This window comes from Thamnophis elegans, chromosome 3 (genome assembly GCF_009769535.1).
Source record: "Thamnophis elegans isolate rThaEle1 chromosome 3, rThaEle1.pri, whole genome shotgun sequence".
NCBI lineage: Eukaryota > Metazoa > Chordata > Lepidosauria > Squamata > Colubridae > Thamnophis > Thamnophis elegans.
In genome coordinates this window covers 96,449,276-96,461,508 of record NC_045543.1, presented here as the reverse complement: position 1 = coordinate 96,461,508, position 12,233 = coordinate 96,449,276, and positions in this window count along the sequence as shown.

The window sequence follows — 12,233 nt, the reverse complement described above, 5'->3', positions numbered from 1 at the left end:
TTTTGGTATGTTATCCAGTATGCATAAATCCATTGGGATGACCATGACTTATTTATGCCATAATCTTTCAACTTTGATTTCTTGATACTTTGGGATTTTCTCCATTTCTTTGTCTTCTATTCTATTATCCTCTGGTATTGTGCCATATCAATTATCCATGCTTTCTTCTTTTCAACCATGGTGAAATCTGGTGTGTAATGAATCAAGACTTTACCAGTTTGCATTTGGAAAATCACACAATATTCAATCTGCTCATTTCTGACTCTCTGTGTTTCTACCAGTTTTCATTAGTGCAGACTCAGGGGTCCTTGGTGCTTGCAAGAAAATTACCAAGATCATAAAGCATCAAAGACCCTTCCTTTCAACACTGAGATGATAATTCTTACAGATTTCCAGTGAAGTTATTCTCAATTAATCCCTTCCATACAATTCCAAGTACTTTTTCCCTTTTTGCTTTGCTGTGGTTGCAGTCGCTCATTTATTTGTAAGCCTAATGTATACATAGGAAAAGAGAAGAATAGACATGAATGACCCAGCCTTGATGGTGGTCTCATCTAGGTTGTTTGCCTGATTAGTTGCTCAATGATTCTTATAATGTTTTGATATAAAATGTTCTGCATTCCCAAAGACAAAAAAACAACAACAACCATAGCTCTAAATGCAGATTGTGAAGCTTTATCCCTACATAGCACAGGGACATCAAAATTACTATTATCCACTGGATAAAAGGTGGGGTTTTTTTTTGCAGTTTATAAGAACTAATAAGCAGATACGGCCATTCTCATAAAAAAGTCACTGGACACAGAATCCCACATATGTCTTCCTACAATTTTTTCCAGACTCCAGGAAGCTTACCTGCTAATTTCACCAATTTCTGACTTTTTTTTTTTTTTAGCACATGCACATTTCTAAATATGGCACTGTGTGACTTTGCAATAGTGGCAAATATCTGTCATTCAGGTATAGGATGAGGGTGAAAGTTTGTTCTCCAAGCTTCTGTGTTGGTTTCCAAATGCTTCATTACAAGGCTAGGTGTAACATTTTCAGCAGAGTGTAGAGGATGGCAATGTCAGTGGTCTTTTGTTCATAAGGGCTTCAGATGTGGGTATCAAGTGAGGATTTTGTGATGGGTCAGCTGTGAGTCTTGTGATGGGTCTTGTGATAAGGAGTTTTACATCAGGTCAGGATCATTGGAAGGTGAACTGCTGGTGGGAGGGAGTGTGTGTGTTGGTTGAGTGTCAGTTCTGTCTCTGGTTGGCTGTGTGGTTGATTTGTATTTTGAGGGGTTCGTAGATTGGTTGTAGATCAGTGTATCTGTTGATGGAATTGCTTGTAGATGCTAGGCTTGATTAACTCACTAGTTACTGTTCATTTACTTTTTAAGAATCTCTCTGGGCTATATACAAGGTCCAAAGCCATTTTTATTAATAATTTCTAAATAAATAAAATAATGATGGATGCTACATGGTATCTAATGGATTCCAAGGGAGTATTTTTCAGTCTCTTAATACTTCCAGGCTATATATTGGAAACCCAGGCTATACAGAATCACAGTAGAGATTAAAACATTTGAAGAACAGTTGCAGTAATTGGGTAAGATAAAGGTAAAGGTTCTCCTTGCACATATGTGCTTTTCGTTCCCAACTCTAGGGGGTGGTGCTCATCTCCATTTCAAAGCTAAAGAAACAGCACTGTCCGAAGACATTTCCATGGTCATGTGGCCAGCATGATTAAACACCGAAAGCGCACAGAACGCTGTTACCTTCCCACCAAAGGTGGTGCCTATTTTTCTACTTGCATTTTTACGTGATTGGAACTGCTAGGTTGGCAGAAGTTGCTACAAGTAACGGGAGCTCACTCAATTACGTGCACTAGGGATTCAAATTGCCGAACTGCCGACCTTTCTGATTGACAGTTCAGCATCTTAGCCACTGAGTCAACGTGTCCTTAGAGGAAATTTGTATGTTTTATGAAAAGAAGGTCTAGGAGTGACATGATAGCAGTGTTATCTGCCATAAAGAAGAGGGGAATCAACCTATTCATAAAAGCACTAGAAGGCAGGGCAAGAAGCAATGGATGAAAGCTAATCAAGGAGAGAAGTAACTTTATAATTAAGCACAAATTTCCTCCAATAAGAACAATTAATCAGTGAAAAAGTTTGCCTTCAGAACTTGTGGGTGTTCCATTACTGGAGGTTTTGAAGAAGAGATTGGGCAGCCATTTCTCTGAAATGGTATAGGGTTCCCTGCTTGTGCAGGTTTGGACTAGAAGACCTTCAAAGTCCCTTCCAACTCTGGCATTCTATTATTTTATTCATCCACTTCAGCAGCAGCAGCAGAAAACACAAAGCTCTTAAGGATGAAGAATGTGAAAGTATCTGTTTTCCTACATGGGATGTAGCTAAGATGGATTTTGGTAGCTTGTTTTCTATAGCTGCATTGAAGATTGACATGTTTTATTAATCCTGAAAATGCACTGTTTGGCATTATTTATATGACTGGTAATTGGCCTTTAAACGTATGAATTATATATGAAAAGAATTGCTTTCTCTTTTATTTTTGTCCTTCCTTGGATACTGTTTTGTCATTGCATCTTGTTTCTGGCAAGTCAATATGGAAAGGTAAGGAAATAACTCTTGGGCAAGGCCACAATAAAACTTTAAATCATGTCCAGAGGCTTGTGGATTTGGGACTCTATCAACTCTATCTTGCACTCAATATCTGATGTGTATTGCTTATCTCTTAGCCTTAGTGGTATTCTTTTTATGAAAGAAGGAATTTGTATGACCCTCACTGCTTTAATACCGAGAGAGGCCACAGAACCAAGTTAAAGCAAAAGTGTAATTTAAAATAAATATCAAAATATTATTAAACCAATAACCAATATTTGGACGCGGGGGCTCAGTGGCTAAGACACTGAGCTTGTCAATCAGAAAAGTTGGCCATTCAAAACCTCATAACAGAGTGAGCTTCTGTTACTTGTTCCAGTTTCTGCCAATCTAGCAGCTTGAAAGCATGTAAAAAATGCAAGTAGAAAAATAGGAACCAACTTTGGTGGGAAGGTAACAGCGTTCTGTGTGCCTTCGGCATTTAGTCATCCCAGCCACATGACCACGGAGACGTCTTTGGACAGCACTGACTCTTTGGCTTTGAAATAGAAATGAGCACTTCCCCCTAGAGTCTGGAACAACTAGCACCTATGTGCGAAGGGAACCTTTATCTTTACCTTAATAAGCAATACTTCATAAAATTCACATTGAAATAACTGAAAGGCACAGTTTCAGTTGAGAGAATAATATTTTGAATGCCCTTTTGAAATGAATAAGAAGGGGACTTTCCTCTAGTAGGTTGCCCTTTGGTGGTCTAAGAGTGCAGGGAGTATTGTATGGGAGTAAATAGTCTTGGTTAGTTCTAATCTGTTTAAAGCCTGGAAAGATAAAAATCAGATGCAAAGAACCCCAGGCTAGATAGATTAAAACTGCAATTCTGTAGATTCAACTGCCCACACTCTTCAGAGAAACAACCAGCTCTCAGGATGCAGAGATAGAAAAAATGCTAAGATTTAAACCTCTGGAAAGGCATGTCTTGAGGCTTATACTGCAGTTGGCAAGTTCTGGTTATTTTACGCTCTAATTAGATATTGTCTAAAATCTATAATAATAGATTATCAAAGACACAAGTTGTTGAATCATTCTTTATCAGCCTTAAACTTAAAAGTAATGGTCTAATGAAACCCAACAATATTGTGAGTATTTTGCACTGACTCAGAAGGCAGCTGGTAAGGTGGCATCTTCCAACTCCATCAAGTCCTCAAGAAGATAGGATAATTAATGGGGCTGAATGGGACTATTGATAGATCCAGAACTAACACAGCTGCATTGTCTAATCTAAAGAATATTTGTCATTCTTGAATATTCAGGTAGTTCTCAACTTACAACTCTTCATTTAGTGACCATTCAAAGTTACATCAGCACTGAAAAAAAGTGACTTGTGACTGTTTTTCACACTTATGATCTTTGTAGCATCCCCATGATCATGTGATCAAAATTCAGATGTTTGGCAACTGGTTCACACTTATGAACGTTGCTGTGTCCCAAGTCATGTGATCACCTATTACCATATTTCGAAAAACAAAATCCATGGAGAAGCCAGATTCACTTAACAACCATGTTACTAACTTATCAACTGCAGTTATTCACTTAATAACTGTGGCAAAAAAGGTCATAAAATGGGGCAAAACTCACCTAACAAATGTCTCACTTAACAACAGAAATGTTGGGCTCAGTTGTGGCGGTAAGTCAAATACTACGTTTAATTGTGTATCTTTATAAATGAGAGTAGAGAACTGCTCAGTTGACCTTGGATTGTTCCTTGTAGGAACAACTATTCAGGGTCAATTATTTGTTTAACAAGAATCAAACACATGAGCTCAGTTATGGATTGGTGTGTATTCAGATTGGTGATAGTACACACATCAAGATAGGCTTATTTAATTTTTTTCTTAAACTCTGAATGATAAAATTGAGCAATTCCTATGCTACTAATGAGAATTACGTTTTACATTGCTTTTTTTCATGCCCTCTTGTTGTTTTAGGAGAAGAATTGTAATTTCTCTGGAATTCAGGAGGAATAAGTGTAATTCACATCATATTTAAAACTAGCTGTTGGTAGCCTGTTTGCATCCTAAAATATTCCTGCTGAGATTTACACTTCTGAAAGGAAAATGGTTTCATGATGAAAACTCTACCTATTATGGATGGCACATACTAACATGGGGATCAAAAAACTGGCTAAAGATGATCAGGAAATGTTACAGACACTTTTAAAAGTTTCTATGCCCATGATAGATTTATTTTGCTAATTACAGCGACATTGCAAAAATCCATGCACATTGCCTCTTTCACCCCCATCAAAATCAGTACATTCTCCTTATTAATTAAATTAAATATAGAACAATCTCCATTGCTCAGTTTTTATTCCACTCATTTCACACTATAACAACTCATACATACTAATGAGGATGAGTCTCTGGAGTGAGTGGGGTTGAAATCATTTATTCAGTAGTAGGAATAAAAGATAACTCAGGTTTTACACACACACACACACACACACACACACACCGCTGACTTTACACACAGTTTGGCAAGATTTATACTGGACTACAAATAAGTAACAATATATTTTAAAAAAAGGCTTGTCCCTGGAAAGTTCACAATCTTCTTCTTGTTTCTCTTCCATGAGAAGGCTTTGGAGAGGGATTAGGGAAAACTGGCTCTACTATTTAAACTTCTTCCTTTTGTGCTGCATCTACTGATTCAAAAAGATCGTCTCCAGACAGAAACTAGGACAAAGTTCTCATCAATCATTAAAAGCGCTCAGCAATTATCAACCAGCAGATGCACAATGTATCCTTACAATTTGTACTAAAGCACAATGCCCTATACTTAGGGGGCTTCCAAACAATGTATGGCAAGGCATCGTCTGCATGCTAAGCAAAGACCCACACCTATCTTCCTCCTGTTGCCCTCCAAATCCTATGACAAACAAATCCCACACACATCTTGTGCAAATAGAGGCCCCATTGGCAAATTCCCTTCAGTCCAGTGAATCTCATGTTGGATTAATTACAAGGCAGAAGAGCCAAAGACAAAATCAAGCATGCTTAAAAGCCCTGTGAGTTTTAGTGGCCACATGAAGCCAATGTTTCAAAATCCTCTTTTACTGAGATCAAGTGGGGCTTGAAACTTATAATGTTGTGTCATCTTCTTGATCTTCAGAGATTACATATTTTATGTAACTCTACGTATTTCATTGGGGCTTGAACTACAAAGTACGAAGCAATTCAGGAGCAGACAACCTACAAGAGGTTTGGATTACAGTTGGCACAGTGCCTTTTCTTCACCATCCTGGTTGAGACTAATTGGAGTTATAATACAAACATGTTACCACAGCAGTACAGTATTACTATAGACATCCAGTGTTGTAATGTGAACATATAATAAGATCATATGTATCCTATCTTATAGTTGGTCTAGCAGGCTAGTGGTAAGATGCTGAATTAGGAGCAAGGAATCTATGAGTTGTAGTCCTTCCTTAGGCACAAAGCCATTTTGGTGATTTTGAGCCAGTTATTTTCTCTCAGCCTTAGGGGGAAAGCAAATCCCTTCCAAAAATGTTACCAAGAAACTTCATGGACTTGTCCTTTCAGCTGCTGGGAATCAAGTGACTTGAAAGTAAAATACATTGGTTTATTAAATTGCTGACATTTTTTTAAAGCCTCTTTCCAAATTATGTTAAGAAAAAAGTGGTCAGAGAATGAAAGGAAGACGGGGAAAGAAGAAAGAGGTAAGGCGAGGAGGATGGAAGGGAGAGAAAGAGAAGGAGAGAGAGTAGAAGGGGAAGAGGAAAAGTAGGAGTAGGAGAAAGGTAAGGGAAGAAGAAAGGGGAAGGAGAGGAGGAAGGAAGAAAGTAGAGAAGGGAGGGAGGGAGAAAAGAAAGGGAAAATATGGTGGTGTTATAACAGGAGGGAGGGATGGTAAATAAAGCAACCCAAACTTTATATTATAACCTCTTAAATATAATAATAAATGTATAAGAATGACAAATGTAAAGAAGAAAAATTAGGTGAATGTATACTTAAAATGGTATGTAAGAAAACAAAAAAATAAAAAAAAATTCTGAAAAAGAAAGAAAAGAAAAAGTGGTCCCTCTTTCTCCTCCTTAAAATAACACTTTGAAAGCTCAACTTTCAATTCTGCAATGATTTTACATTTACATTTCCTAAAGCATTCCTTTCATGATTAATAAATCTCACTCAAGGAATGAAATGTGCAGATTCAACCCAGATTTTCCATCAAGATTTATTGTATACATCAAGTTAAAATTCTGATTTATCATCATGGGAATAAGTCGAAGTAGACTCCAGACTTGTGCATTCTCATTTCCCCATCACAGCCTTGAGGATACTTAAACTTTCACTTCCATTTGTTGAATGATCATAATTTCATTTCGTGTCTGGTGAATTTTAACACTGAGATGACCAAGCTTCATAATGTATATTTTGAATTTGGTTTCTAGCAAATCGATGTTCACGTCTGAAGGAGGGAACAGATGTGATCAGTCAAATGTGAAGAAGAAGCCTTCTAGAAATCCCTCCCACAATTATCTCAAAATAAGAGAGGGAGCCGTGAGAACATGGTTGGTTCGCTTTGACTCATTCCTGTTAATGGAAGTTGAGTAGCATTTAAGATAAAAAGAACAGGATCTAAACTGAATAAATGATTAATCAGTAAATGTCGAGATATAGCCAGTCATAGAAAAAGTGCTGACTGTTCCCAGCAGATGAAGATACATTGTGAAATAGTGGCTTTAAAATTTGATAGTTTTTAAAGTATGCTATGGCATACCAATTCCAATTTCTTTTTGGGCAGTCTATACAGTTTTGTTTACAACAAATATAAATTATTTTACTTTAGCTGTAAATGGTAAATATAATTATTTGTGCCCCTTGCAGCTGCTTAGAAAACAGACTTCCAGAATATTTTTATACAGTAATAAGCCACAGAACTAGACTTGTTGGCATGTGGACTATAATATATCTACTATATCTCTTTAAGGAGATCTAACAACGTTAATTCAGTATTTGTTCAAGATCCTCAGTTAATAGCATATTCTAATTTGGAAAGGATCTAATCTGCTTAGTTGCCTAGGCAAATTTCGGAATGATTGTTTCAAAGTGAATCCTAGTTTTTTTATTTGCATTGAATGTAATACTTTGGGAAATTGCTTGTTATTTTTCATTTCTCTTAATTATTCTATCTTAATGACATTTAAAATCAAATGGTAGTTCTGTGTTGGAAAATATTGCAATGTCTTCATTTCAAGTCTGTGAAACTTTCATGGGCGTATACAGTATCTTCAGAAGAGCAATGGTCTTTAGAAACCAAGTAGCACGGGTGGGATTCAAAACTTTTTACTACCAGTTCTGTGGCCATGGCTTGGTGGGCATGGTGTGGCTTGGTGGGCATGGCTTGGTGGGTGTGGTTTGGTGGGCATGGTGTGGCTTGGTGGGCATGCCGTGGTTTGGTGAGTATGGCATGGCGGGCATGGCAGGGGAAGGATACTGCAAAATCCCCATTCCCTTCCCACCCCACTAATCTGCTTTCCAGCTCAGTTCTCCTGTTCAGGGCAACAAAAGAAGATCAGCTGGGAGGCTGGGAGGCAGCGAGGGTGGAACCAGCTTATTTGTTGGTTGTCTGAACTACTCAGACTCATGGCGTCACATTACCATAATGTGAAGTTTTGCGATGTTTTTTTCCCTTCACGGAGCTGGGGTGGGTGTGGCCTGCGCATGATGCATTTGGCCCACAGGCTGCCAGTTTGACTCCCTGAAATAAATGGTATGTTTAGTCACTGCCATTTTGCAACCATCTTTTTCCTTTTTAGCTTCTAGAGTGTGTTGCTGCTTGGGCAGAATTCTTCACTTACATTAACATTCAACCTGTTCACCTGCCTGTGAAATGGGGCTGATAACTTAAACTTCAAGATGCAGACTTTAGGTTATTGCTTTTTTCTGGTTCCCCAAAAGGCAAGCTAGCTCCTCCATAGAATTCTAAACATTAGACATTGAAGTAAGGTAGTCGCTAGTCAGATTTCTTGACTTTTCTAGGTAATTGCTTGAAAAAGTCACGGTGTTTAAAAGTAAACAGAAAAGAAGAAGCCAGCAAAGGGATGTCTTTTTGTCTTCTCCTGTCCCCTGCCTCCTGATCCCAGTTGGTGACAGAAGACAGTAAATTGTTACTGAAGGGCAAGATGTTTTGGCTCTGTGTATTCAGGATTTTGTTAAATGCTTCTGAATGTTTGTCATTTGGATGATAATTGGATTAAAAAACAAACAGGAACAAATTATAGGTTTAATTTCACAGGGATTCATTTTTTTTCCTTGTAGGAAATGTTCAAAGACAGAAGTTCATGTTGTTGTACAATCAAACAGTCACACTGAACTCTAGAGGCTTCTGTGTCCTAGTTTACAATGTTGGTTATGTTTCTTTCTTTTGAAACAGGGTCTCAGATCTTGCTTTTAGCATTCAGTTCAGCCTGTTCCAAGGCAATGACTGGATCTATATAGCAGTTCAACATTTTTAAAGCTGAGGGAAATGCTAACCTTAGCTATGAGCACTATGATAAAAGCATTCTTGCCCACTCTCCCTACTGAATTAAAGGAGTCTATCAAAGGTACTACTTCGGCTACTTTTTGGGTTTTCTTTGATAATTTTTTAGTTGGCATTCCAAATAGTCAAGTTAATTAAGGGTACTTTTTATTCAAGCCCAAAGTAGAAATCTACTTGGCTTTTGGTGAAGAAGTTACAGATTTTATATGTATGCTTTATTTCTGGGAAGCAGAAAGTGTGGTTAAATATTTTGTGTGAATCTTGTTAATTGCAGTACATTAAATATAATATAATTGAGCAAATCATGACTTAGTGTGACATGGTAAAACCAGCCTGCCTTTATAAATACTGTTTGTGTTTGGGAGTGTGGCTATGTACTAAAACAACACAAAGATATTTGTGTTTCTCCTCTATCATGTGGGCCACTAGGACGAAATGGCAGGGTATGTTATGGGTCCCATCAATTATGTATGTATGTCTGGTGAGACTACAACAAGGGGCCTTCTCAGTAGTGGGCCCTTTTCTATGTAATTTTCCCTGAGGTATGTTTGCCCCATCCCAAAGAACTGTTTTTCTGAGGATGCCTGGGAACCACAAATGGAGGTAGAGAAAATCAAATGGTGGATTTTAGTCCGTTATTGCTGCCAGGGCTCTGTGTGGGTTGTAAGTTTTTATGTGTGAGTTGTCAGCCATATATTTTTAAAAATAAATAATTCTTTTATAAAAGGGAAGTTATAACAGTATATACACTTTTCTATAGTATTATGTGCCTTGTTTGGAAAATCACAGAATGTGCTTAGAACTAGAATTAAGTCTGGCTAAAGTTTATCTGATTAATTATTTCTAAATTTGTTCCATTCTTATCATTGGAAAACAAAGGAAAAACATGGTAATCAATATTTCTTTGAAACTATTTATTTTAATTCTGAACTCTCCCATAGACCTACAGATTGTGATAACAGAAATGGCATTACAAAAGCAAACCATGAAAAAAACCTTAGCAGAAATAGCAAGATGAAATAGCGACCGATTAGAATTCACCATTTGCATTTCAACTATAAAGTTTCTTGTAACACTTTTGACACTTGGGAGTTTCAGAACATCTGCTGTACCCAGAGGGTACACAATAACAGCCACCTAATCACTTTTTAAAGTTGCAGGATTTTCTTTTAAAGCTGACAGGTGCATAACTACAACATCTATTTAAATTGAGAAGAAAAGTTGATAGGCGTTTGTTTAAATAAAAGTCCTGTTCGTGACACCGGCAATTGAATCTTTATGCCATATTCAGATGCATTTGAGCAAGCTGCTCATCCTTTCTTCAATGCAGAAGAAAAGTTGAATAAATATTTTAGATTTCAAAAGTATGATAATGAAGGACTTCTGCATAGAGTGCTTGAAGCATTCTGCTGCTGAAGAATGCATTCCACAATCAAGCTGTAATGTTTATAAACAAGATGTGTGGCAGGATGGACAATGTAAAGTACTCACCTCTCATGGTAAGATATGCCATTGCTAATGCTATTACTTTCTGCATGTTTTACTTGGCCAGTTCCATTTATGCTAAGGCCAGTGGTGAATTCCTACTGGTTCAGTCTGGTTCGGCTGAATTGGTAGTGGTTTGGAGGCCTGGGTCACTGGAACTGGCAGTGAACCAGGCCTGCCACACCCCTGAACCAGTTCTCCTTCTTGATTTTTGCTTCTGCACATGTACAGAGCAATTTTATTGCACTGCGCATGTGCGCACAGCATGCATAAAACACCTGCATGCATGGTGCAGTGCATCCAAGAGCAAACTGACAATAGGGACTGTGGGAACCCACTCCTGGGTAAGCCTTTTGAAAATATGATATAGAACTGTGTTTTTTCAAATTTGGAAACTAAGACATATGGATATCAGCTCTCAGAATTCTCCAGCCAGTATGTTGAAGTCCACACATCTTAAAGTTGCCAAGTTTGAAAAACCCTGATATATAATTTTTAATTCTGATTCTCATGTGTCATATCTCTCTCTCTCTCTCTCCCCTCCCTCCCCCCACTCTCATATTTGTACTGCCCATCTCACAAGAAAGTGTTTGTTTTTTTTAGCAAATGGCACGTGTCAGCAGGGATCACTGAAGTGGCTGGCTGCTTCGGTGAAAGGAATTTTTTCGGGCAGTGTTTTCTTACCTGTGGGATGCCTGAATGCCAATAGGCAATCACGGGAGCCTCCTTTCCTATCCCTACATAGTCTATTCACTCATGGGAATCAAACTGCCAAGCTGCCAACCTCAGCAGAGCACAAGCTGAGCATCTCACCACATGAGCCACCATGGTCACAAGAAATTGATTCTGGGTGATATACCATACCACCAGGGGTGTGTTCCTACCGGCATTGGTACCGGTTCACTGTGCACGCATGAACAGTTCACTTTAAATTGTTCTGTGTATGTGCGAAGACCATGAAAAACTAATAAAAAACATGGCAGCAATGGCAGTGGAGACCAGGGAAGCAGTTTGGGGGCATGGCCAGCCTGGCTTGATTTGCCCTAACCGGGCGAACCAGTAGAAACCCACCTCTGCATACCACACTTAATTAAAAATAAATACTTAGAAAACATAGTTAAACAATGACTATAAAAAGGCACATGAGAGAGGATGATATTAGTAAGGCAGCTATCACAAAATCTTCCTGAACCTCTGGGGCCAGATTCTGAGGGTCTTGTTGAGAAGGATGGAACTTCTAGATGGGGAAAAAAATTCCACAAGGTGGCTACCAAAGAAGAGAAGTCTACCTCCTGGACCAGTCATATATAATTCCTTGGCAGATAACCCCATCCTTTCTATGCAAAAGAAGTTAAAACTGCAGTGGTTGTGGATCAAGCTGGAATTTACGATGTAGTAGGTATATTCAGGATGGTTTTGATTTGCCTTAATTGTCTGTTCCATATATTTGAAGTGCCAGAGACTGCAAGTGGAGATTGCAAAAAAAAAAAAAAAAAAAAAAAAATCAAAGCAGAACAAATGAAGCAATATGTGGCCATTTCCTTTCACTCTTAAAAATGAATGAGACATGCTGTTCCAC